General features: G+C 37.0%; 1 pseudogene; it reads right to left on the bottom strand.

Annotated features, from left to right (window-relative positions):
- Positions 1 to 12,610: 12,610 nt before the first annotated feature.
- LOC101716864 (mitochondrial import inner membrane translocase subunit Tim9 pseudogene) lies at positions 12,611 to 13,035 on the bottom strand (annotated as a pseudogene).
- Positions 13,036 to 23,848: the final 10,813 nt, after the last annotated feature.

The raw sequence follows: 23,848 nt of genomic DNA on the forward strand, positions 1-23,848 counted from the left end.
CAAGACATGATTAATAAATCTAGAGAGGAGCTCAGGAACATGATGGAATCCCAACATAGGAAACAAATGGAATCCATAAAACAGATGCAAATAGATTTCCAGGACATGAAAAACTCCACTGAAAGTCTACACAGCAGAATGAGCCAATGTGAGGACAGAATTTCAGATACAGAAGATAAGATTGCAATTAGTGACCAGGAAAAGAAAAATTGCTTCAAAATTATAAGGGAACATGAGAAATCAATCCAGCAGCTGCTAGATGATGCAAAGAAGAATAACATAAGACAGATTGGAGTCAATGAAGAAACAGGAGTGAAGATGACATAAAAAAACTCTTCACAGAAGTAATGGCAGAAAACTTCCCAAGTAGGGAAAAAGAGCTTGACATACAGATAAGTGAGGCATATAAGACTCCAAATAGCCTTGATCAAAAAGAATCTACACATAGGCATATAATTGTTAAGATTCCAGAAACTCAAGAGAAGAACAAAGTTCTACAAGCATGCAGAGAAAAGAAACAAATCACACACAAAGGAAAGCCCATCAGAATCACAGCAGACTTCTCAACACAAACCATCAAGGCAAGAAGAGCTTGGAGTGACCTATTCCAAGCCCTAAAAGAAAACAGCCTCCAACCCAGATTGATGTACCCTGAAAAACTATCTTTCAAAATGAATGGAGAAATAAGATACTTTCATGAAAAAGAGCACCTTAGGAACTTCGTGAATACCAAACCAGCACTCCAAAGAATTTTACACAATATCCTAGGAACAGGCATTCAGGATCACAACCCCAGGAAGCAAAGCAGAATGAACCCATCTGGTACAACAAGATATTAAATGTAAAGGGGGAAAACCCAACAAAAAAAAGTCATGGCAATGACAAGTCAATACGTTTCAGTTGTAACCATCGAAGTTAATGGTCTCAATGCACCAATCAAAAGAAATAGACTGGCAGAATGGGTCAAGAAGCAAAATCCAACAAAATGCTGCATACAAGAAACACACTTAATTCAAAAGGAATCTCATAGACTGAAAGTTAAAGGGTGGAAAACAGTACTCCCTGTGACGAGAATCCAAAAAAATGCAGAAGCAGCTATCTTCTTTGCAGATCAAGTAGATTTCAAACCAACACTGATTAAGAGAAATGAAGAAGGACACTACATCCTTGTAAAGGGAAGAATCCAAGAGGAAGAGAGGACAATCATAAATATCTATGCACCAAACACTAGTGCTCCCAACTATATAAAACAAATACTAACGGACATGAAAAGTCATATATGCACTAATACAATTGTAGTGGGGGACCTCAATACTCCACTCTCACAAATAGATCAACTAGACTAAAAATAAGTAATGAAATACTAGAACTCAATCGAACTCTTGAACAAATGAACTTAACAGATGTTTACAGAGTCTTCCACCCCACAAAATCAGAATACACATTCTTCTCAGCTGCACATGGGTCATTCTCCAAAATAGACCACATACTCACAAATAGAACATGTTTAAGTAAGTGCAAAGGAATTGACGTTATCCCCTGTATATTATCAGACCATAGTGTGATGAAATTGGAGATCCATAGCAAGAGAAACTCAAAAAATTTCATAAACACATGGAAATTGAACAACACAATTCTGAATAACCAATGGGTCACAGAGGAAATTAAAGAAGAAATCAGACAGTTCCTTCAATTAAATGACAATGACAGTACAACATATCAGAATCTATGGGACACTATGAAAGCAGTCTTAAGAGGGAAATTCATAGCAGTGTATATGCATATTAGGAAAACAGAATGAGCCTAATTAAACAACCTGATGCTGAGCCTCAAGCTTCTAGGACAACCCCAAAGCTCATACAAGGGAGGAAATCATAAAGATCAGAGGAGAAATCAATGCAATGGAGACTAAGAGAATGATACAAAAAAAATCAATGAAGCCAAGAGTTGTTTCTTCCAAAGAATCAACAAAATTGACACACCCTTAGCCAACCTTATCAGACAAAGGAAAGAAAAAGCTGAAATCCATGCAACTAGGAAGGAAAAGGGTGAAATTACAACGGACCCAGCAGAGAACCAGAGGATCATCAATACCTACTTCCAGAACCTATATGCCAATAAGATGGACAACACAGAAGAAACGGACAGATTCCTAGATACATATGAATTAACAAAGTTGAACAAAGAAGACCTAAAAATGCTAAACAACACAATATCAACCAATGAAATTGAAAACTTAATTAAAAACTTATCAACTAAGAAAAGCCCAGGCCCTGATGGCTTCACTGTTGACTTCTACCAGACATTTAGAGAGGAACTACTGCCATTACTGTTTAAACTCTTCAAGGAAATTGAAAGGGATGCCATGCTCCCAAATTCATTCCTGGAAGCAAGCATCACCTTGATCCCCAAAGCAGAGAAAGACCCAACTGAAAAGGAGAACTATAGGCCAATCTCAGTAATGAACATAGATGCCAAAATCCTTAATAAGATACTGGCAAATAGAATGCAGAAGATCATCAAGAAGATCATACACCCTGATCAAATGGGATCCATCCCAGGGATGCAGGGATGGTTCAGCATATGTAAATCAGTCAATGTAATACACTATATCAATAGAGCCAAGGACAAAAACCATATGATTTTCTCCATAGACGCAGAAAAAGCATTTGACAAAATCCAACATGCATTTATGATAAAACCCTACAAAAAATTGGAATAGATGGTCTCTACCCCAACGTGATAAAATCCACCTATGAAAAACCAATAGCCAATACCATACTAAATGGTCAAAAACTGAAATCCTTCTCACTAAAATCAGGAACAAGACAAGGATGTCGACTATCACCACTCTTGTTCAATATAGTTTTGGAAACATTAGCCACGACAATTAGACAAGAGAAAGAAATAAAAAGAATAAAGATATGAAATGAAGAAGTCAAATTGTCATTATTTGCAGATGACATGATACTCTATATAGAAGACCCCAAGAACTCCACCAAAAGTCTTCTAGACTTAATAACCAAATTCAGCCAAGTAGCTGGTTACAATGTCAACACACTGAAATCAATAGCTTTCCTCTACACTAATGACACTCACTGAGAGAGAAATAGGTCAAATAATTCCTTTCACAATAGCATCCAAAAAACCTGAAATACCTAGGAAACAACCTAATGAAAGAAATCAAAGACCTCTTCTCTGAAAACTATAGCACTATGAAAAGAAAGATTGAAGATGATATCAGAAAATGGACAGACATCCCCTTCTCCTGGGTAGGAAGGATTAATATAGTGAAAATGCCCATACTTCCAAAACTTCTATATAGATTTAATGCAATTCCAATTGAGATCCCAGCAGCATACTTCATAGACCTTGAGAAAACAATCCAAAAATTCATTTGGAACAAGAAGAGACCCAGAATAGCAAAAACAATTCTAGGTAACAGAGACATGGCAGGGGGTATCATAATCCCCAACTTGAAACTATAGTACAAAGCTGCTGTGATAAAAGCAGCATGGTACTGGCAAAGAAACAGGCCTGAGGACCAGTGGAACAGATTAGAAAATGCAGAAACAATGCCAGACACACTCAGCCATCTCATCTTCGATAAAGGAGCCAAACACCCTCACTGGAGGAAAGATAGCCTCTTTAATAAATGGTGCTGGAAACATTGGGCTTCAACTTGCCAAAGATTAAAACTAGGCCTATATCTCTTGCCATGCACTAAACTAAAATCAAAATGGATTAAAGATCTAAATATTAAAATAGAAACTCTGAACCAGCTGGAACAGAGGTTAGGTAGAACCCTTGAAGACATCGGTGTAGGAAAAGATTTTATGAATAAAACCACCGTTGCCCATGAACTAGCACAAACAATCAATAAGTGGGATCTCTTCTTATTAAAAAGTTTCTGCACAGCAAGAGAAACCACCAGCAGTGTGAAGAGACAGCCCACAATGTGGGAAAAAATCTTCACCTGCTCTTCCTCAGACAAAGGTCTACTATCTTGAATCTATAAAGAATTTAAGAAGATCAGACCTCCCAAATTTAAAAGACCCAATCTGAAAAATGGGCATCTGAAATGAATAGACATTTCTCAGACAAAGAAGTAGAAATAGCAAATAAATACATGAAAAAATGTTCAACATCATTGGTCATTTGAGAGATGCAAATGAAGACAACACTGAGATTTCACCTCACTCCACAAAGAATGGCTGCTATCAAGAGATCAACCAATAACAAATGCTGGCAAGGCTGTGGGGAAAGAGGAACCTTGCTCCAGTGCTGGTGGGAGTGTAGACTGGTGCAACCACTGTGGAAATCAGTATGGAGATACCTCAAAGAACTGGGACTGGAAGTCCCATTTGACCCTGCTATTCCACTGCTGGGGATCTTCCCCAAAGAATTAAAAGAATCATACCACAGTGATATATGTGCACCCATGTTCATAACAGCACAGTTTGTGATAGCTGAAATTTGGAAACAGCCCAAATGCCCATCAACAGGAGACTGGATAAAGAAAATGTGGTTTTTTTAAAAATAAAATGGAGTACTACTCAGCTATAAAAAATGAGAATTAGAGACATTTATAACTAAGTGAATGCATATTCAGGCGATATTCTTAATTGAATTAAATAGGACACACATGTATAAATACGAAATAGTTTCTCTGGTGTGAAAAACTGAAAGTGTAAATAAGGACTAAAATGTATAATAGGTAATGTGAAATAGGAAGAAAAGGGGCAAAGTGGAAGGTAGTGGGAGGGGTAGGGGAAAGGAAAGAAAGGAATGGAATTAATATGAGAAAATGGAAAAATAGGAACAAAATCTTTGTAAATAGGGAGGAATGGAGGGGTTGAGAGAGAGCTGGGCAAGGGTGAAAAATAAGAACCAAGAGAGATTATGTAAAGGTGCAAATTTCCAATCATGACTGTCATTATATTGTATACCTAAAATGTACCAATGATTAGAATGAATAATCAATAATGCAAAAGAGGAAGAAAAGTTCCAAAGTAGCAGGGGTAGTGGGAGGGGTATGGGAAAGGAAAGAAGGGAAAGGAAAAATGATGAGAAATGTAAATAGGGTAGGGTGGAGAGGGTGAAGGGAGGGCTAGGAATGGGGAAAAAATAAGAACCAAGATGCATCATGTAAAGGTACAAGTTTCCAATGAGAAATGTAATTGTGTTGTGTACCTAAAATGTACCAATAAAAGAATTTAAGAAAAAAATAAACAAAACCAAAACCAAAAAAAACCAACATGAGATCAATCTGATGAATATCAGCAATATAAAAATGAAATCATTAATAAGTACAGATGGTATTTGTAGTAGTATTTATTTCTTAAATAATAATCTTCAGTAAATTGCTTGGTCATTTTGTATGGAACATGTTGTAAGTGTATTACATATTGTATTTTTATTTTATATTTGGAAATGTCATTGAGTATTACACATGGCTCTTCTGTATTTGTTAATAATATTCCCTGGACATTCCATATGGGAACAGTGATATAATCCTTATACGGTGATATTTCTTTAACTTTGTATAGTGCCATTTATGATTTCTACAATTAATGCATATGTGTTTCTTAGTTGTGTACTTCCCCAAATTATACCTGTAGAGAGAAAATGGTTACAGAAGCAATTCTAAATAGTAAATGCCTTTGTTTCATTTCTTTTTCTTCCTCCTTTGCTTTTTTCTTTCTTCTCTCTTCTTCCCTCCCCCTCTTTCCTACCCTTCTTACTCTTTCTGTATTTCTATTAAAAAAATAATTGACACTAAGGAAGACTATTTTCCAGAGGAAATTCTGTAATAATATTAACTTTTAGGAATAATTTTTGATAACAAAATCATGTATCTTTAACTTGCATATTACTATTAGTTAAATATAACTTCAAATCTTATTTCAAATCTTTGAGCCTCATATTTTGATAAAGGTACATTTTAATAATTGTGAATATGGTTCTTTTCTATTTAATACTTGTGAATATGGTTACTTTGTATATAATTCTGTTTATATTGTGAAGGTATAAAAATATTATTTCTGTTAATAATCCACATCCTTTTGGTTCATATTTGTGTGTTTTAATTGGAGTGGAATATACTAGTAAGTACTCTATTTTGTGTAAGGAAGCATGAGTTTTTATTGTTATGAATGAGCTATGAAGTGTCTCATTTTCAAAGAGATATGCAGGACATATGGTTGCACATTCTGTTAACAGCTAGAGATCCAAGTGGAGAAAACATTTCCATGAGAAAAGCAAGTTACATAATGAAAAGGACCTTAACAATCCAGGCAAGACTACTAAAAACATCCCAGAGCATGAGCATCCACTTTAATGATGCACACCCTGAAATGTTTTATATAGAAGTCTCCTCTTGGTTGATGATCATTTGTGTTTAGTTAACGAACTAACAAATTCACCCAGGTTATTTTCTTTAATAAAATCCTCCCTTGTTTAGAAAAAACCAAAAACGTATTTATTTAAGACAAAAAGCCCTCTTCCATTGCTGTAGGTTGAGATGTGCACTATGTGTGCTCCAGTGGTACATTCATTTTTCCTGACTCATCTTCATGTTTAAAAAAATTGCAGATTTGTTTGGCTGTTAGAAAAAACCCTTTCATTATTTTTTTTCTCATGTCTGAAATGGTTCATATTAAAGCTTTCATAATACCCTTCAGTTTCTGTGTTAAATTGATGTTTAAATTGGAAAGAAAGTGGGAACCTTGGCAGTTTAGATAATTCACTTCATCTGGTGGCCAGCTATGTTAACAATCACATCATATGCCAGCACTTAGATGAGATGAAAGGAGCCCCTGGGGCACTGAAGCTACATTGTAGGAGCAGAGGGAAAATACAGTTAGAGTTCTTTGTTTCATCATTTTATTCTATAAAATGGTAAGTTATTTTGACCAGAATTTTAAAGTGTTAAAAGAACAATTTAAAGGTTATGTGGCTTAGCTGTGAAGCCAAGTACAGATTGTTGATCAGTATGCTGGACAGCAAGTGTTGAGCCCCATGTCAGCAAATGATGCCTTTTATTCCCTGTGCATTGAGAGCTGTGAGGAAACAGTGATATTGTTAGCATATGAATAACATCAAAGCCCTCCATTGGAAGATAAACCTCCATCTTCTGAACTAGAGTGCACAGCCTCCCCCGTGTATTGAAGTGCCTTCTTTTCTAGCTGTGTGCTCTCCCCCATCCCCAGAGCGGTTTCATCCAGAACAGGCAAGTTAGTATTCAGGGGCGAGTTGCTAGTGCACGACTGCACATTCCATCACTTAGGAGAAAACATTTCATATCAAATTGCTTTTCTACATGAAGGGTAGGAGGACTATCCCTTTTTTCAAGTTTGTTGAAGGGAGGGGGTGGAAATAGCATTTTCTTTAGTGGTTCCACATAAAGCTCATGAGTTTTATTATTATTTGTCCTAAAATTGAAAGACTGATCTCACCAGTTGACAAGAAATAGAGTGGATAACTGCCTCTTCAGCTCTGAGTGCAGGCATGGCTCTTTTCTCTGCTGCTGAATTCTTCAATCAATACTGACCTATAGGCCAGACACAGTTTAAAAATAATGCATCCATCCTATTCTCTTCTGTGCATATTATTTGAGCATGATAAGTCATTCTCTTCAACCCTCTTCTCTTTTCACCTGTCCTGATGATCAACAGATGCTGTTGCTACTCAGAATGGAATTTTAGTTCAGATGCAAAATTACCGGGGCTTTTAAGAGTAACAGCCAAGTCCAATAGGTCCTGGGATGATAAACTGTGTGACAGCATGAGGCCGTGCAAGTAATTCCAGATGGCATGGATGTTTAGTCTATTACTTCATGGGGACATGTAAGAAATAGTCGGTTTCCATTAATGTTCAATTTATTATTGGCCAAGATGCTTAGGGTATGATGCTGCTAGTCATTTTCTATAACAACTTTATTTATAGAGGAAGTCTTTTCTGAAAGGTACATGGCTGGAGCTTCATTTCTGAGCTCATATATTATGCTGACCAAAATGTCTGTCAAAACTTAGATCAACGTCATGTGCTATATTTTCATTTTCATTACTCTTGGAATCCTTTTTTTTTTTTTTAAATTCATGTTGCCAGCTGTTATATTAACATTCAGTAAAGTTTAGGTTAGCTGAATTCCAGCCTGTGGTTTGGAAATATGCAGAGTAAAATGTTGACATGATTGATTCCCAGTTACTCTGTGTGATTCCTCTTGCATGTTTAAAGACATATCTGTTTACAAAAGCAAAGAAACAACACGTTTGTTTTATGAAGAGCTGAATGTACTATTGATAGAAAGCTCTTTTATAGTCATTGTGATAAAATAGCTTTTCTTTTTGTTTCTCACTCAATATACCAAGTTATTGTTTTCATATTCATACTGAGTGATATACATTGAGAATGTGAATCTTTGTTAGTCAAACTTGTTTAATTGTTAGATTCTGGGTTGCTTCCAAATAGGAGCTGAGAATAGAGAGAAATGACGCACAGCCTTCCAGGACATGTTCCAGGAATACCAAGTATTATTTCCAGGGTTTCTAATAAGTTTTTAGGACAAATGGTGAGGAAATTACTGCAATATTTATGATTCAGCTCAAATTTTAAACAGTGAATTTTAATAAGAATTAGTATTCTTAATTTCAGGCAATACCATTTTAGTCTTTAGCTTATTTAGTTATATTTCAAATCTCAGATCCCTCCTTCTTTTTTATTGTTCTTTTTAAAATTTCTGACCCACATATTGATTAGCAAATATCATTATTCTGGGGTGGGTTTTTCTCTCTGAAGAAGAGGCAACTTCATTTATAGCTCAAGGAGGTGAGAAAAACACCATGCTTAATACAGTAATAGGTTCACATGCATGGCAGAGCATAAGAGACTGCTTGTTACTCTTCTAATTACTTTTTCATATTATCATTTGAAATAATTTACACATTTTAAAGAATGCATTATGCAGAAGTTAGGAGGGCAGAGGTTGGAAGGCACCAAGTGATTTCACCGATAAAAAGAACAGTCTTGGTTAATGATGTCAGAGTTGGATGAACTGACGGTTTTTATATGTCAAGAGATTTCAAGGCATCTAAATTACTTTAAAGTTATTGCCAGCTATCTCGACGGTCTGTAGTAGCTATTAGATATCACACACCATTATTAATCTCCAAACTAGCAAAAAAGAGATTATTAGTGTAACCAGCAGATTAAAAAATTACCTGACCGTGTATTATTTAGAGACAGAATCTAAAAAACTTTTGCGAGTGTAGTTTAAAGCACCTGATCCCCTTTTCTGTGAAAAATGATTGAATAAGCTCACCTCTGTCATGACCCTGTTGATTAGACAGTTTGCCAGAAAATGTAGTGACAAATCTTGAATTCTGTTTAAATTTGCAAACATCTGTTTCATCCTAGAATATTACTAGTGGCCCCCTTTCCCCAAACTTACCTTTGTCATTGACTATGGGGGATTTTTTTAAGGTCCTAGGGAAATTTCAAATAGCAATTTTGAGACTCAAAAGAGTGAGAGAAAAGTGAGAGAGAGAGAGAGAGAGAAAGAGAGAGACAGAAAAAGGGAAGAGAATTATAACAATGTACATGCAGGGATTGGCAGATTATAGTGGAACAGTAATTTCTTATGAAACTACCCAGTAACCACTTCAGAAACATTTCATCTCAAAACAAGATGGCAACCTATGAGGTAGTATTCTACAATTTGTAAGGCACAGCCATTTTATTTATCTCAACATTTAAAAAATTAGGTGGATTCTTTCCCCTAGTAGAATTGTATATTTTTGAACACATGAATTATTTGAGGGAGTTAATGATCATGAAAAGAGTACATAAATATCTATATATCTAAGTAATGTTTTAACATCGCATATATCACCAGAAAATATAACGTCATTAAAAATATGTATAGTAACAATTAAGTAGAAAGTTTCATTTTTAATAGGGAAAGTTCAAATAGTAAAGAAATGCTTTATAAGGAATTTTAGTTTTCTTTATTGGATACCTAGGTCATGAAAATGGAGAATTATGAATAGATTTTAGTGAATCAAAACCAATAGTTATTCACTTATTCATTCTTTGTAATAAACATTTTATTTTGGTACCAGGGATTGAAATTGTGACCTCATGCTTAAAAGGCAGGAGCAGTGCCACTGAGCTAAATCCCTGGCTATAATAAACATTTATTGAAGATGGCATGCACCGATCTGAGTAGAAATTATAAAATAGCAAATTTGACTAAAGTGAAAAATGATAAAGGACTGAATAATGATAAGGTAGATGGGATTGCAAGTAAGGGGCTTCAAGCCCTCTCTAGCAGGAAAAGCAGGAGTAGGCAATACCCTTATCTGCACAAGCACAGACTCTGATGCACTCGGATACCATAAGTGTGTATCTCATGTGTGTCTCCTAGATATTTCTGAGGTCAGGATTGTGCTCCATATATGCCCAAGAAGAGGCTCCCTTGGCTTTACTTTAGCCTGTGTAATGCACCACATTGCAGCCCATACTGGTATCTCTTAGGAAACATTGATCTACTGTGTTCCTGGGCACAAGGGTTGTCTGCCAGGGCCCATTTTGCCTGGGAAGTGACATTGTTGGACAGAGATATCTTTTCCCCCAAATTTTGGCACAGGTACCTTGATAATCCTCCATAGTGCAAAATTTTCAATAAAAATATTTTTTAAATGCATATTATGAAGCACAAGAAAAATTTCAACTGAGTAGTTTCCTGTTGCTTTCTCTTCCACAGCCACACTTTCAGACATCGACATTAAAGTTTAAGAATGGATGCCAGATTCTCAAGAGAGTATGTTAATGTAAGGAAGTAATGTATTTTGAAATATATTAATATTCTCTACTCTTTTGTAATTCCATACGTATGGCTTCTCTGTTTAGTTTGAGTTATTTATCCTTTTGCACTGGGGTTAGGTTAGATTTTTTTTTATAGTAAAAATGCAAAGAGGAAGAAAAAGACTGTATATTCAGCTTCTGAGTACTACAACAAGATACTTTAGGCCAAAGAAAAGTGACAGACTTGAAATCTAGAGATCTCTGGGAGATAAAAACTTTCCAGATTTCTTCACCTACCTCTCCAGTATGTCAGTGTTCCAGTGCTTCTGGAGATGATGATAAATACACTGGGAAAATTATTTGTTCCTTGACTGGGGCAGCAGAAGAATATGGCCTTGTGCCTCCTGAATCAATTTGGGAATTGGCAACACTAAAGCAAACTCAGGAGCCCAGCATGGTTAAGAAGGAAAGAGAATTTATAATCTGAGCAGTCCCGACAACCCAGGACTTCTGTCTGTACGGAAACCTGGAACTGGAAGTCAGTAGCCCTAGTCTGTTGTGGCAATGGATGAGGGGCCCCAGCTGGAGAAATCATGTGGTCCACAAGCTGTGATGGCCACAATCCAGGAGCTACACAAAAGAGGCAGGGAGAGTTCCCTATGCTTGTCAAACCTGCCAGGGAGCCTTTTTCCACTCTCCTGATTGAATCTCTTTAGCTCCAGTTTGCTTTGCCTTTGTCCCTACCTAAAAAGGACAGAATTTCAGGGTGAAAGGACAGTCCATAATACTTAGGGAGGAGACATATTTCAATTGTAGCTTTATTCTTGAAAGCTTAGATACAACACCTGCATGATCATGGCCCTCTGTGCAGCATGGATGCCATGCTGCAGGGTTTCTTCTTTTTGATACTTCTTCTGGTCTTCTCTCTCCTTCTTAAAGCACTGGCAGTAACTCCAAATACTGTATTATTTCATTATACAGAGTAATATGTCTTCTTTTTTAAAATGTCTTCCGTTTGGATAGTGGACCTTATACTTCAGATGCTAATAGGCTGTTATGGTAGCTTCCTAAACAACAACAACAATAACAACAACAACAACAACAATAAAATAACTTTCTTTGTGGAATACAATAGCCTTTCTTGACTGATTCAAATGACAGCAACAGTTTATAGCATTTATCTATCTACCATATCTGTATTTATACTTCTTTCTGGCTCTTTTCAAAATGTTTGGTAAGGGTACCAAAGAAGAAAAATCACCTTTATCACATACTGGACACTAAAGTGTACTATTATTAATACATATCATCTGGAAAAATCATTAAATTAGAAACTATAAAAGCATATATATGCTTTTGCATTTAATTCTAGAGTTATTACATTATTATGTACTTCTTTGAATTAAGAAATTTCTAAATGTTGCCATACATTTCTTTTTTTCGTGATATTCCCATTTATTTCACTTTCAGTAATGTTTCTCTCTTACATGATTGAACACATATTTTGCTTTAAAATTAACAGTCACAGTTGAAGAAATAGTGGCTTATTTTTCTAATTAAGTTACCAAGCTACTGAATCTTATGGCCTCAACCTTAATGTTGTACCTTATTATTTTCACTGAACAATAAGATCCTCTGTTTTGATTATTCCTGGTGAGTAGCAATTTTGTTTTTCCAGTGGTTTCCATTTGCCAAATAGTCATGACAGATGGTTCAACATGGTGCCCACCACTTCCAGGGATTCCACCTGATGAGTCCTCTTTCCCAGTGCAATAGCCATGGCAGCCTCCACCCAGAGCTCTCAGCCATTGGGACTTCTCTATCGAGGCTGGCCAAGAAGTCCCGCTTTGGCTGCCAGGGCCTCATTCTGCTGCATATGGTATTCCTGAAATCTCATGGATAGTCTTTTGTCATTTTTAAATATTTCTGTAAGCAATGTTCTGAACAGGTGATCTCTTCAGGTTTTACTTCTCTTGTTGTGAAGTCTTTAACACAGTCCACAAAGCAGGTTTCTGTAAGTTTATTGTAGGTTCCCAGGAATTCCCTAAACTGTTTTATCTGATCAGATTCTGATATCTGTGCAGCCATATTCTTTTGGTTTATTTATGAGTCACCTTTTCTGACGCATGAGTTTCCTGAGTCCCTGAGAAGCAGTTGTCCAACCTCTGCTCAGGGTTCCAGTGAGGCCTGATTTCTGCTCAGTCACTGGCTTTCATCCATACGAGGCTGGGGGGACTGCGACGACTGTCGGCCTGTACCGGGTTAAAGCAGGCGCCTTGGCTGGAAAATGGCAGAGAACACCCATACGTTAATTTTCTCCTACATAGTTTCAAAATGAAAACATAAATGAGCCCCTCTTCCCTTAATAATAATTCCAAGTTTAAAGAAATAAAAACCAGTCCCACTTCAGAGGAAAGTCATTCTGTGAAGTTCACATTCTATTCCAATAAATATTCAAACACAAATTTGAACCTGTAGGATTACTTTAGGTAAGTTTTATATAGAAATTACCTGGAGGAAAGAAGGGTTGTTATAACTCAAGTCATGTTACAATGAATATTGTCATGTGGCAAAAATGATATTCACTGTCTTGCAGAGTTTTCCAGTAACAGAAGAGTAGGAATCAGAGGGTTAGAATTTCAGCCTCCCTTATCTCTAGTGTTTCCCCTGAGCTTCATAAGCATACTGTGTATTTGATAAAGCAACAGGAAAATTAGCTCAAATAATTGGCAATTTTTTTGTGTGTACTGGGGATCAAACTCAGGACCATTCACTTGCCAGGAAGGCAGCAGCACCACTGAGCTAAATCCCTGGCCCTAACTGGCAATTTTTGTGGGAGTTAAGTCCAGTTTGACTCACTCCTGAAAGCATGATATTTTTAAACACATCAAAAATATAGTCTTATCAATATTGAAAATAATATTGTGTATAAACTAGCAGTTTTACATTTTGTGGCTCTATGAAGCAACTTATACATTACTGTGAAGCTTTTCTTATTTATTCAAAAATTAAAGCTTCTCTTACAATTCGGTTGCTTGGTATTCTGAATTGAGTGAAAGCACGATGAAAAATTTCAATGAAGCCAATAGAATTTGATGAAATGAAATAAACAATTTTTCCAAAGAGTGTCAAGTACAATGGAAGTTGCATAAGTGCATTGTATTCAAAGAATTTTATGTTGATAATTATTTTTAAAAGGCTATGTCTTTGGTAATTTTCCTGGATTTTTGGGGGGGGAGGTATGCTTGTAAGGCAGGCGCTGGAACTGAGCTAAATCCCTGCCCCTCCTGGATTTTTAACAAAGTTAATTGTTCACTGAGTAGAAGCTTCAGATGTATGTTAATTAAACTGAGTGACTCCTTCCTTTCCTCTCTCTTCTTCCCTCCCTCCCTCCCTTTCTCTCTCTCTCTCTCTCTCTCTGTCGGGATTGATGTCAGAAGCCCTGAGCTACATCCCCATTACTTTTCATTTTTCATATTGAGATAGCGTCTCCTTAAGTTGCCCAGGCTAGCCTTGAGCATATGATTCTCTTGCCTCAGTCTCCCTGATAGCTGGAATTACAGGTGTGTGCCACCACAACCAGTGCATTTTATTTTTTGATGATTGTATTACTATTTTATTATAGATATGGCTCCAACAGTCTTTTATTTTCTGGGTTTTAAGGGTAGTCTGGGAAGACAGAGGGGAAAGCAAAGGGTCAGATGTGCTGCAAGCTGTGTGTCTATTCATAAACTGCCTGATCATGCACAGCACTTCATTCAGAAGAGGAGTTTGTTGCTATTATAGTTGAATCTAAAGATAAGTCAGGATATCAGATGGTTTGGTGTCCGTGTGTCTAAATAGTAGCTATCAAACATCACATGGTGCTCCATAAACATGTACATTTTTTATGTATGGGTAAAAATATTTTCAAAGCTAAACAAAACAAAACATTGACTTATTGATGTAGGTATCAGAGTTAATTTGTCCTTTTGGGGACATTTGCCTTTGGTTGACAATAAAAAGGCACAAAGTGGCTTGTGATACTACCTTTGAGACAGCCCTGCTGCATTAACCTAGAATGGCACTTACAGCTGCAGAAGCATAGAAACCTGCTCTAAGCCCTGTGCACTCCCGCCGCTCACTTGGGTAGACTGTCGAGTGCACACACTTCTTGCTCATCTGTATAAGAGCTGCAGTGTGGAAGGAATGGCTGAATTTCAAGCCACTTCGCAAATTACCTCTGTGCCCAGCCAAACTGGAATGCTTTTTCCTTTTGCTTTCTAAACTACATTATGTTCTTCTGAAGTATAAAAAATAGTATTTTGCTTCCAGTTTTCTCCCTTATGTGGTTTGGAGAGCTGATGGTATTTTTATTTTATTCTGCAGTAAATATCAGTTTCACCAAATTACTAGGGTTAGGTCCTACTGTTAAAAGGGCATTGATTTTTATGTAAAGTAGCAGAAAATACTAACAAATCATATAAAATACTTGATAGTTACTGCGGTTCTTCTGATGGCCACTTTACTTTTAGTTGGGCAGCATAAGGATTAGAGATGCTGGGTAGAGGGTGAGTTGAAAAAGTTACTGGAGAGGGAAGGGGTTATGATAAATATTTTACACTGTGCCACACTAGAATAAGAAGTTATGTCATATTCACAATTCTAAAGAGTGGCAGAAATATAGTTATCTATTAAATGACTAGTTGGGGAGTTGTGTTCCTAGATTATATGATTTAGTAACTATGCATTGGGTTTTATTATACACAATGTGCCTTGAAAAGTCAACCAATAAAGAGAACAGAATAACTTACATTTTTTATCCATGGGTTCTATTTCATTATGCCTAATAACTAAAAATATTGAAGAAATTAATACATACAGGGAACCCTGAAATAGTCCTACCATTTTGGAAAATTAAGTTTGGAGCATCTACTGTGGGAATTCAATAAAACTTTTAGCCTTCAATATGAGATAGACCATAAATCAATGAAGTTTAAATAGTTCTGGTCTCTTGAACACCTGCTTATCTGTCTTGAGAAAATTCTGTAGTGTTTTAACCATCATTTTATGACATTAAAAAGTAATGCTCACTATTGTAGTACTTGGAAAGGCTATTAAAGTTAAGGGTCTGTCAGCCATTCCATTATAAACCCTGATTTCTAGGAATTTAATATAACCCAGACATCATATGTAATAAACCATAATGCAGGAATCCGAAACTTGGATCATTATTTTCTCTATTTAAAGACCATTTGCCCCAGAAAGACTGTCTTTAGCCATGGCAAGAACCTTTCAGATAAATTGTAATTTTAAAAATTTACCAAATGCTATTTTTTTCTTCCTGTGATATTTTACCTCTAATTGAAGATAAGCCCTCAGAAGGGAAGTCTTGTATAAAATAGCTTTTGAATGAAGTTAACCTATGTATTTAGAGAAATCCTCCCAACAGAATTTCTTGCTTCTTTTCGTGGAGAAGAAACTGCAGTCTGTAAATACAGCATATTAGATTTCTATTTTTGCTGTGGCAAATTACCGCACACTGAGTGGCTTACAACATCTTAAATTTTCTGAAAATCTAGCCTGAAATCAATGTCACTGGGATAACATCAAGGGACAACAGGGCTGGGTCTTTCTGGAGGTGCTGAAATGAGGAAGTCCCTTTCTCTTTGTGAGCTCAGCTTCTTATGGCCACCCTCTCCTTTGCTTTTGGTCCCTCTTTCTGGTCCCTCTTTCCATCTTCAAATTTCACTCTAATCATTGTTTCCATCACAGCTAATGAAATAATGACTCTTTCTTTTTCCTTTCCCTCCCTCCCTCCCTCGCTCCCTTCCTTTCTTCCCTCCTTTTTTCTTCCCTTCCCTCTTTCCTTCCCTCTTTCCCTCCCCCACCCCCTTGCATTATTAGGATTGATCACAGGGCCTTTACACTAAGCTACATCTCTAAACTTTTTTTTTTTTTTTCCGCTTTTGAGACAGGGCCAAAGTAACTAAGTTGTCCAGGCTGGGTTCAAACTTGAGATCCTCCTGCCCCAGCTTCCAGAGTGCTGAGATTATAGGCATGCACCACTTATTAAGGTGCTGCTTAATAAGTATTTCTTAAGTAGGGATGTGAAAAATGTTTTCAGTTGTCTAGGATATAAACTCTTAGGTGGTTCCATGTGGTGATTCTTGAGTAAGATGAAAGGGAAACTTCAGAAAATGTCATTTTGGTCTTTATACATACAGACATAAAGGTCTTTATATATGCTCTGATTTTCTTCTACACCATTAATTAAGAAAAGTCTTCAGGGTGAATTTATAGGTAGTATATATTTTGAAATTAAATTTAGCTTGAGCTTTTTCTCAGTATAGATCAGAGTTTTAAATATTTGATCTGCACAGAAAAATGATTAATTCATGACTGCCTAGAACTGGGAAGAAAGTTTTGGAGCACTAAGTTTTGGAGGAATGAAAAAGAAGAAGAAAGCTGTAGAGAATTAGTCCTTTTTTGTTCACCGATATCTCTGCTGTGGGGCAGGCTAGGACAGATGGTCAGAGCTTCCCTTGTTGGTGTCACAGTCTACCCTTGAAAAGGGACAGTTCTTTACTGATGGGTACAGAGTGTCTAGAGCTTCTTAATTTTGAGTGGGAGGAGGTGCATGGAGTTAAGAATTCCTTGATCTATTATTTTCCTTTATCCTGGTCTGTTATAGAATGCATGTTTCCAGTGAAAATAATGTAAATAACATTATTTGTTAAAAAGCTTAGGATCCCAGATAATTTTGGAAATATAGCTTTGCCAATAAAATATTCACTTTAGGGAATTAAGTATAAAGAGTATAGGCACAAAAGGATGTGTAAAACACAGTAATAGGTAGGTGGGTCAATTAAAAGAAAGAGGTATGTAAACTGGGCATGGTGGCACACACCCATTATCTCAGCACTCTGGGAGGCTGAGGAGGAAGAATGAAAGTTTAAACCCAGCCTGGGAAACTTAGTGACCTAGAGCATTCCTATCTCAAAAAAAAAGGTTGAGGGGTGAGGATGTAACTCAGTGTTAAGGTCCTGGGTTCAATCACCAGTACCCCCCCAAGTGTGCATATATATTAAATTTATTTTTACTTCATGATGATATTAGTGAGATAGACTTTCATTTTCTTCTTTCTCCTTTCGTCTTTCTTTCTTTGTTTCTTCTCCCTCCCTCCCTTTCTTCTTTCCTTCTTTCTTTTCAAGCTACTGAGAAACTAATCATTCTACATAATTGTTTCTCTGAGTATTTTCTAAGCAGTTAAATGACAAACTTTTGTAGGGCTACCTGGCTGAAATGAGATGTAGATTTATGTCCCAGTGTCAGGGGTTCATCTCACCCTCGGGCTCCCTGATTCCATAAAAGGATACACGGGTCAGGCTGGTGTACCTTCGTGGTCATTACAGTGAAAGATGACAGATCAAAATCAGCACAGGGTAAATGCACATGGATGAAGTCCAGGAGAAACTAGGCACAAGCTTCCTGGTGTCCCCTCTCAATGGAGTCATATAGTCATGTGATAGCAATGACATATGGCAACATAGGTGAAGTATTGCCAACCAGGGAAACTCACCTGAGCTGTGGTGTCCAGGTATTTTATTGGGGGTGAGTCACAGCATGCACCACCTGTGTGATTGAATTTAGCTACCCATTTGGCTGTCCTCCAAAGGTCAAAGTGGTACATGAGGTCTATAGTGCCCTGCTTATAAAAATACATATTCATCACAGATCATATTTAGGGATAAATTATCTGGTCAAAATGATGCAACACAGCCCACGGCCTCCAACATACAGAAACACTATAAGCAGGGGCTGCCAAGGCTATCTCACAGGAGCCAGTCAGAAGAAGCCCTGCTGAAGGCAGGCCTTCCTTGGGACTGTGTGGGACTTGAGGGACCTGGCCTGCTCAGTTGGTTGTTGGCTGCACAGCCTTCTGGTGTTGCTAATTTAAACCAGGTGACAAAAACATTGATATTTATAGCTTCAATGCTTATCAAGGGAGCTTGGTTTCAAACTTAAGTTTTTCTTAACTATTTGATTTAATTGATTCAGGCAGCAGATATTTGTGGAGCTCTTTCTATCTGACAGACATTGTAAGGCAATGGATCACTTTTGTTTATCGTAACAAATTTTGACTTTTAATATACTTTACTTTTGTCTTTATTCTCTTTCCTGGCCACATTTTGACTTTATTATATGGAATCCTAACATGTGATGTTTCATGATGCTTTATGTATTTAGTTCAGCTTTATATTAAATTTGTTTTAGGTGGAAGGATAAATTCAGTCCCTGTTACCTCATCTTGGCCAAAAGCAGAATTCTCAGGTCATGTTTTAAAACATGTAAATCTTTCAATTTAAAAGGTTATTTCATGCATCTCAATGGCTTATTTAGTGTTTATCCCAATTTATACTCTTTTTTACACTAGGGGTTGAATCCAAGGCTTTTTTGATGAGCTACATTCCCAGCCCCTTGTTATTTTTAATTTTGAGATAATGTCTCACTAAGTGCCAAGTTGCACAGGCTGAGCTCGAACTTGTGATCCTCCTGCCCCAGCCTACCCAAGCACTAGGCTTGCCCCACCACACCTGGTTCCAATTTCTACTTTTTCATAATTGACACTTTCTTACCAATCCTTTGATAATGCCATCTGAGAAGATATGGTGAGGAAAGATTTTTCTTTCCAATTTCATCAGGAAAACAATTCCTCAGGGTTCCAGGGAGACCACGAATAAGTAAACATTTCACAGAACAAGGATTTTCCTTTTCCCTACCCCTTACCCTTCAAGCCTTCTGTTTTCTCTTTTCTCTCCTGGTGATTTATTGACTTGAAAAACAAGAATGCAAAGAGCTAGTTGAGCCATCTGTGTGAACAGCAGTTTGTCCGTAATATGTGGACTATATTCTATATATTTATCAGCAATGTGAATTGTAATGTCTCAGTTTGGTAAAGGAAGTCAGTGGATTAAACTTTGTTACCCCTACAAAAGGCCCTCAGAAGGAAAACCCTCTTAACTTCAAAGTGGCTTAATTTGGTGGGCAATTCAATTCCTCCATCTTACATTATTATTATAGCATTGGGTTAGTGTGTTACAGTGTAAGCCTAAGGGGTTATGTATGTGATTGTACCATTATGTCATGACTTTAGAGTTGTTTGAAGTTCACTGCCTATTTTATTAGAAAAATATCTGGACCTTTGGGAAAGAGCCAGCATTTCTCAAGTTTCATGTAATGTGAGTAATGGATGTATTTTCTCTCTTGTAAATATACGGAGCATAGATTTTACTAGTATTTGCCAAATTTTCAATCTAGAGAGCCCTAGATTCAGCACAGATGTCTGGTTCTGGTTCTTTTCAGCTGTCATGGTAGTATTCCTAGTGGCAGTGCAATAGTCAGTAACCATGAGCTTTTAATACCTCGACCCAAAAGGAAACTTAGTACTGTTGTTTGAAAGTCTTACAGCTACTGCATCTGGCACTCTGAGTCTTGTGGGCTTTTCTTCCTCATCTCAAGGGAATTTGGCACTGAAATAGTTTCCATGCCATGCAACACATCATTTTGGATCAAAACAACCTGCTTTTCTTTTTCAAGGATTTTTAAAAAAATCACAAACATCTGTCAGCAACATGAAACATGCAGGATTTATAAAAAGCATTTTCTTAACGACTGTTGCATGCCCCAACTTCCCATTCATTGATCTGACACAATTTAACCTAGGCATCTTTCTGCATTTATTTACCTTTAAGTTTCAAAATATTGTTTATGGGCTATTTTTGGAGCCACTGTGGGGAAATTGCCCGTGTGTAATGCATTTCTCAGGAAGACCATGTGTTTCCAGTGATGAATCAAACAAAGCAGTACAAGTGATGCTAATGTAGAAGAATCTGTTCTCTCTCTCCTGCTAACCCCTTGTAGCCTGAGCCAGGGAGACAGCTGTTTTTTTGCCACACATTGGAGGAGAGGAGAGGATGAATACTAAACTGTGGTATCTGGCGGCCTGACAGAACAATAGTAAGCAGCACACCTGTCGGCTCTTGGCAAGCAGAGATGGTAAAATGACTAACATTGTTTTCCTAGCTTTCTCTTCTTGACAAGCACACCACTGGCTAGGTTTCTTTTTTCTTTGGTTCACAAAGGCTTAGATTTCTCCCTAAAGGCACCAAGGGAATTAAGCAGTTTTACTACTGCTTTTAATAAACAGCTTCCTTTAGAGAAGGTGGATTTTCTTGCAAGACATGGTTTATTGTCACCTCTCCACCCCCTTTCCCATACTAGCCCCATTCAGCCTCCCAGGCACATGGACACAGAGCTCTTTTTCCCATTCTAATCACTGCTTTGCATCTGTAAGCATTTCCTTCTACAGCCACTCTGGCTTCCTAGAGGCAATCCAAAAGCCCCTTCAGCTAATGGCTCATTTAGCGATCAATTTGTCAAATAATGTTCACAGATGTTTTTCTGATGGAGCAGCATGCAGTGCAGGTAATGACTGAGTGATCACTTGTGATAGGTGATGGGATCAAGGCATTGCCTTGCCAGGCTGTTCAGAAGTTGGGGGTTACTAGTCATCTCAGGAAAGGACCAGCTCCTTCTTATTTTCCAAACATTAAAAGAATCCTGTGATTCCATTTCACTTGAGTCGTAGGCTGGCAGTTTAACTAGTTCCTTATACCCAAGGCTGGAAGAGTCAGACCAGTATGAAATAGAGTCAGAAAGAAAAACTGTTTATGCTTCCTAGTTTTGGAGCTTTGACCATATCACTGGGGCTGGGTAAATAAAAAGAGCATAAAAATATTATGCATGTAATAGCATCTTAGTAGCTTGGATCAATCTTGAAAACCGTTGACATTTTCCAGCCTCAAATACAATTCAGATCAGTTGAAAGAAACATGTTTTTTACAAGAAATGAGGAAAACTTTGTAGCCATTAATCTGGAATGATCTGTCAAAAATCTAGAAGAATGGAATCCAACTGAACTTTAACCACCTAAGCCAGGACAAGACTGCTGAGCTGAGCAGTCTAAGATTCCCCCAGCTGTACTAGCTATGCTTTCTTTCATGGTCCTGAATTGTTTCTATTAGCCTGAAAAGGGTTATAAAACCTACAATCAATTTAGTTTCTGGGGCATTGTGTTTTGAATACCGTTTAATAGGGTGTGACAAAAACACATAATTTTTCCACATGTTCTTACATTGCAAGCATATCTTATGTAGGGCTCAGCAGTGCACCAAATAATTTGAACAGAACCAGAAGCTTTGGAATTGGAAATAAAGGAACAGCAACAGACAGCTAGAATGTTTGGGGTATGAGGAGAATTTTAACTTTACTCGCTGAACACAAAGCAAGGACAGAAATCTTTATTATCTCTTTCAACTCAGTTTAGCATTGGCCAGAGATAAACTAATTTAATTATTTCATACATGAAAACTAGAATCATGTTGCAGAATGGAAAAGACAAGATTGAAGAGAGATGGACAGAAGACATTTAATAAGAGCATTAACATGAAGAGATGGTTTGGATCTATTTGCAGCTGTGGATGTTATAGGATAAGAATTTCTGCTCCCTTTTGATGAGCAGGAATTGAACTGCTCTTCCAACTCGAAGCCCCAAACCTCTTTTCTCCCCTCAAATGAGCAGGCTCATTTATTTTAATGAGAGTTTTTGACTAAGGAAAGAGAGCAGCTTAGCTCTGCAACTGCTCTTAATCCATTTATGCGCTGTCTGAATTTCTCTCTTTTATGGTTATGTTGTCTTCTAACACTGCATTGGATCACTACGGAATGGGTTCTGCTAGTGCTTGTTAAAATGGCTAAATTTGCATACCCTGGAAATTTCATTATTTGACATACTTGCGATATGGGTGTTTCAGGTGACTTATAGCATACAGGAACACAGATTGCTCAGCTATAATAGACAACACACTGAAACAAGTGAGCCAGAGACACATCAGAATGTTCTTGAGCCTTCCTGGCTCCCTCTGACTCTGTTTACAGCAGCTGTAATAAACCTTTCTTTTCACATGTCTGAATGTGGAGATGGGAAACCACTGGGTCAGAAAGAGCTGGGGTAGTGTCTCCTTACTTTGGTCTTTGTGTGCAGTATATTAAGATGTTGCAAGTTTTAATGCTCTTAGATGTGCAAGTTTTCATCTGAAAATTTGGCTAGGATATATTAACAGCTTTTATGTTAATACCACTTTATAGATATTATTTAATTTATTTCTCAAAGAATGTCTATGACTTAGGTATTATTTTATAAGTAAGGAATTTGAAGGTTAGAAAGATTAAAACACTTGCCAATATAAGCTGTGTTGTGAACTAAAACCTTATTCCAAAATCCATACTGCTGTAGTTTTTAATTAAATATGTGGTGTAAAAAATTAAACAATGTAAGAATTTCAAAGAAAATTAATCCCCTATAATCACATTAATATTTTGGCAAACATGTTTTCAGACATCCCGCCATATATCTATACGGAGATCTGGGATTTCATATAAATGGGATTATAATAAATCTGCTATGTAATATGCTGTTTCAAGAAATAATAAGTTTTGGGTATATTTTTCAATAAATGTCTATACCATAATTTTTAAAACTATACAACATTGCAATGTATACATCAACTAAAGGTATTAAACCAATTCCATGTTGATAGGGACACACATTCTTTCAAGGCTTCACTAATATAATGCCATAATCAACATCTTTGTACATACTCCTTCCCCTTTTTAGTTATGCTATAAACTCTTCTCTAAAGTTGTTGTTATGAGGTTTAAAACTACATTTATGTCAGTGTTGAGGTAGGGCATATGTATATAGGCAGTGATGATAACAATTCTGAAGCTAGTTGGCCTGGGTTTGAATTCCTTTATCTGTGTTAATTTATCTTAATTTTATCATTATGGAAATGAGGATTATAGGGCCAGGGATTTAGCTCAGTGGTGCCGGTGCCTGCCTCACAAGCATAAGGTCCCGAGTTCGATCCCCAGTACCAAAAAAAAAAAAAATGAGGATTATAAAACCAATGTCCTAGGTTTATTGTGAGGATGAATTGAG

This window comes from Heterocephalus glaber, unplaced genomic scaffold, assembly GCF_053883595.1.
Source record: "Heterocephalus glaber isolate CG9 unplaced genomic scaffold, H.glaber_assembly_v1.0 deba00001463, whole genome shotgun sequence".
NCBI classification, from domain to species: domain Eukaryota; kingdom Metazoa; phylum Chordata; class Mammalia; order Rodentia; family Bathyergidae; genus Heterocephalus; species Heterocephalus glaber.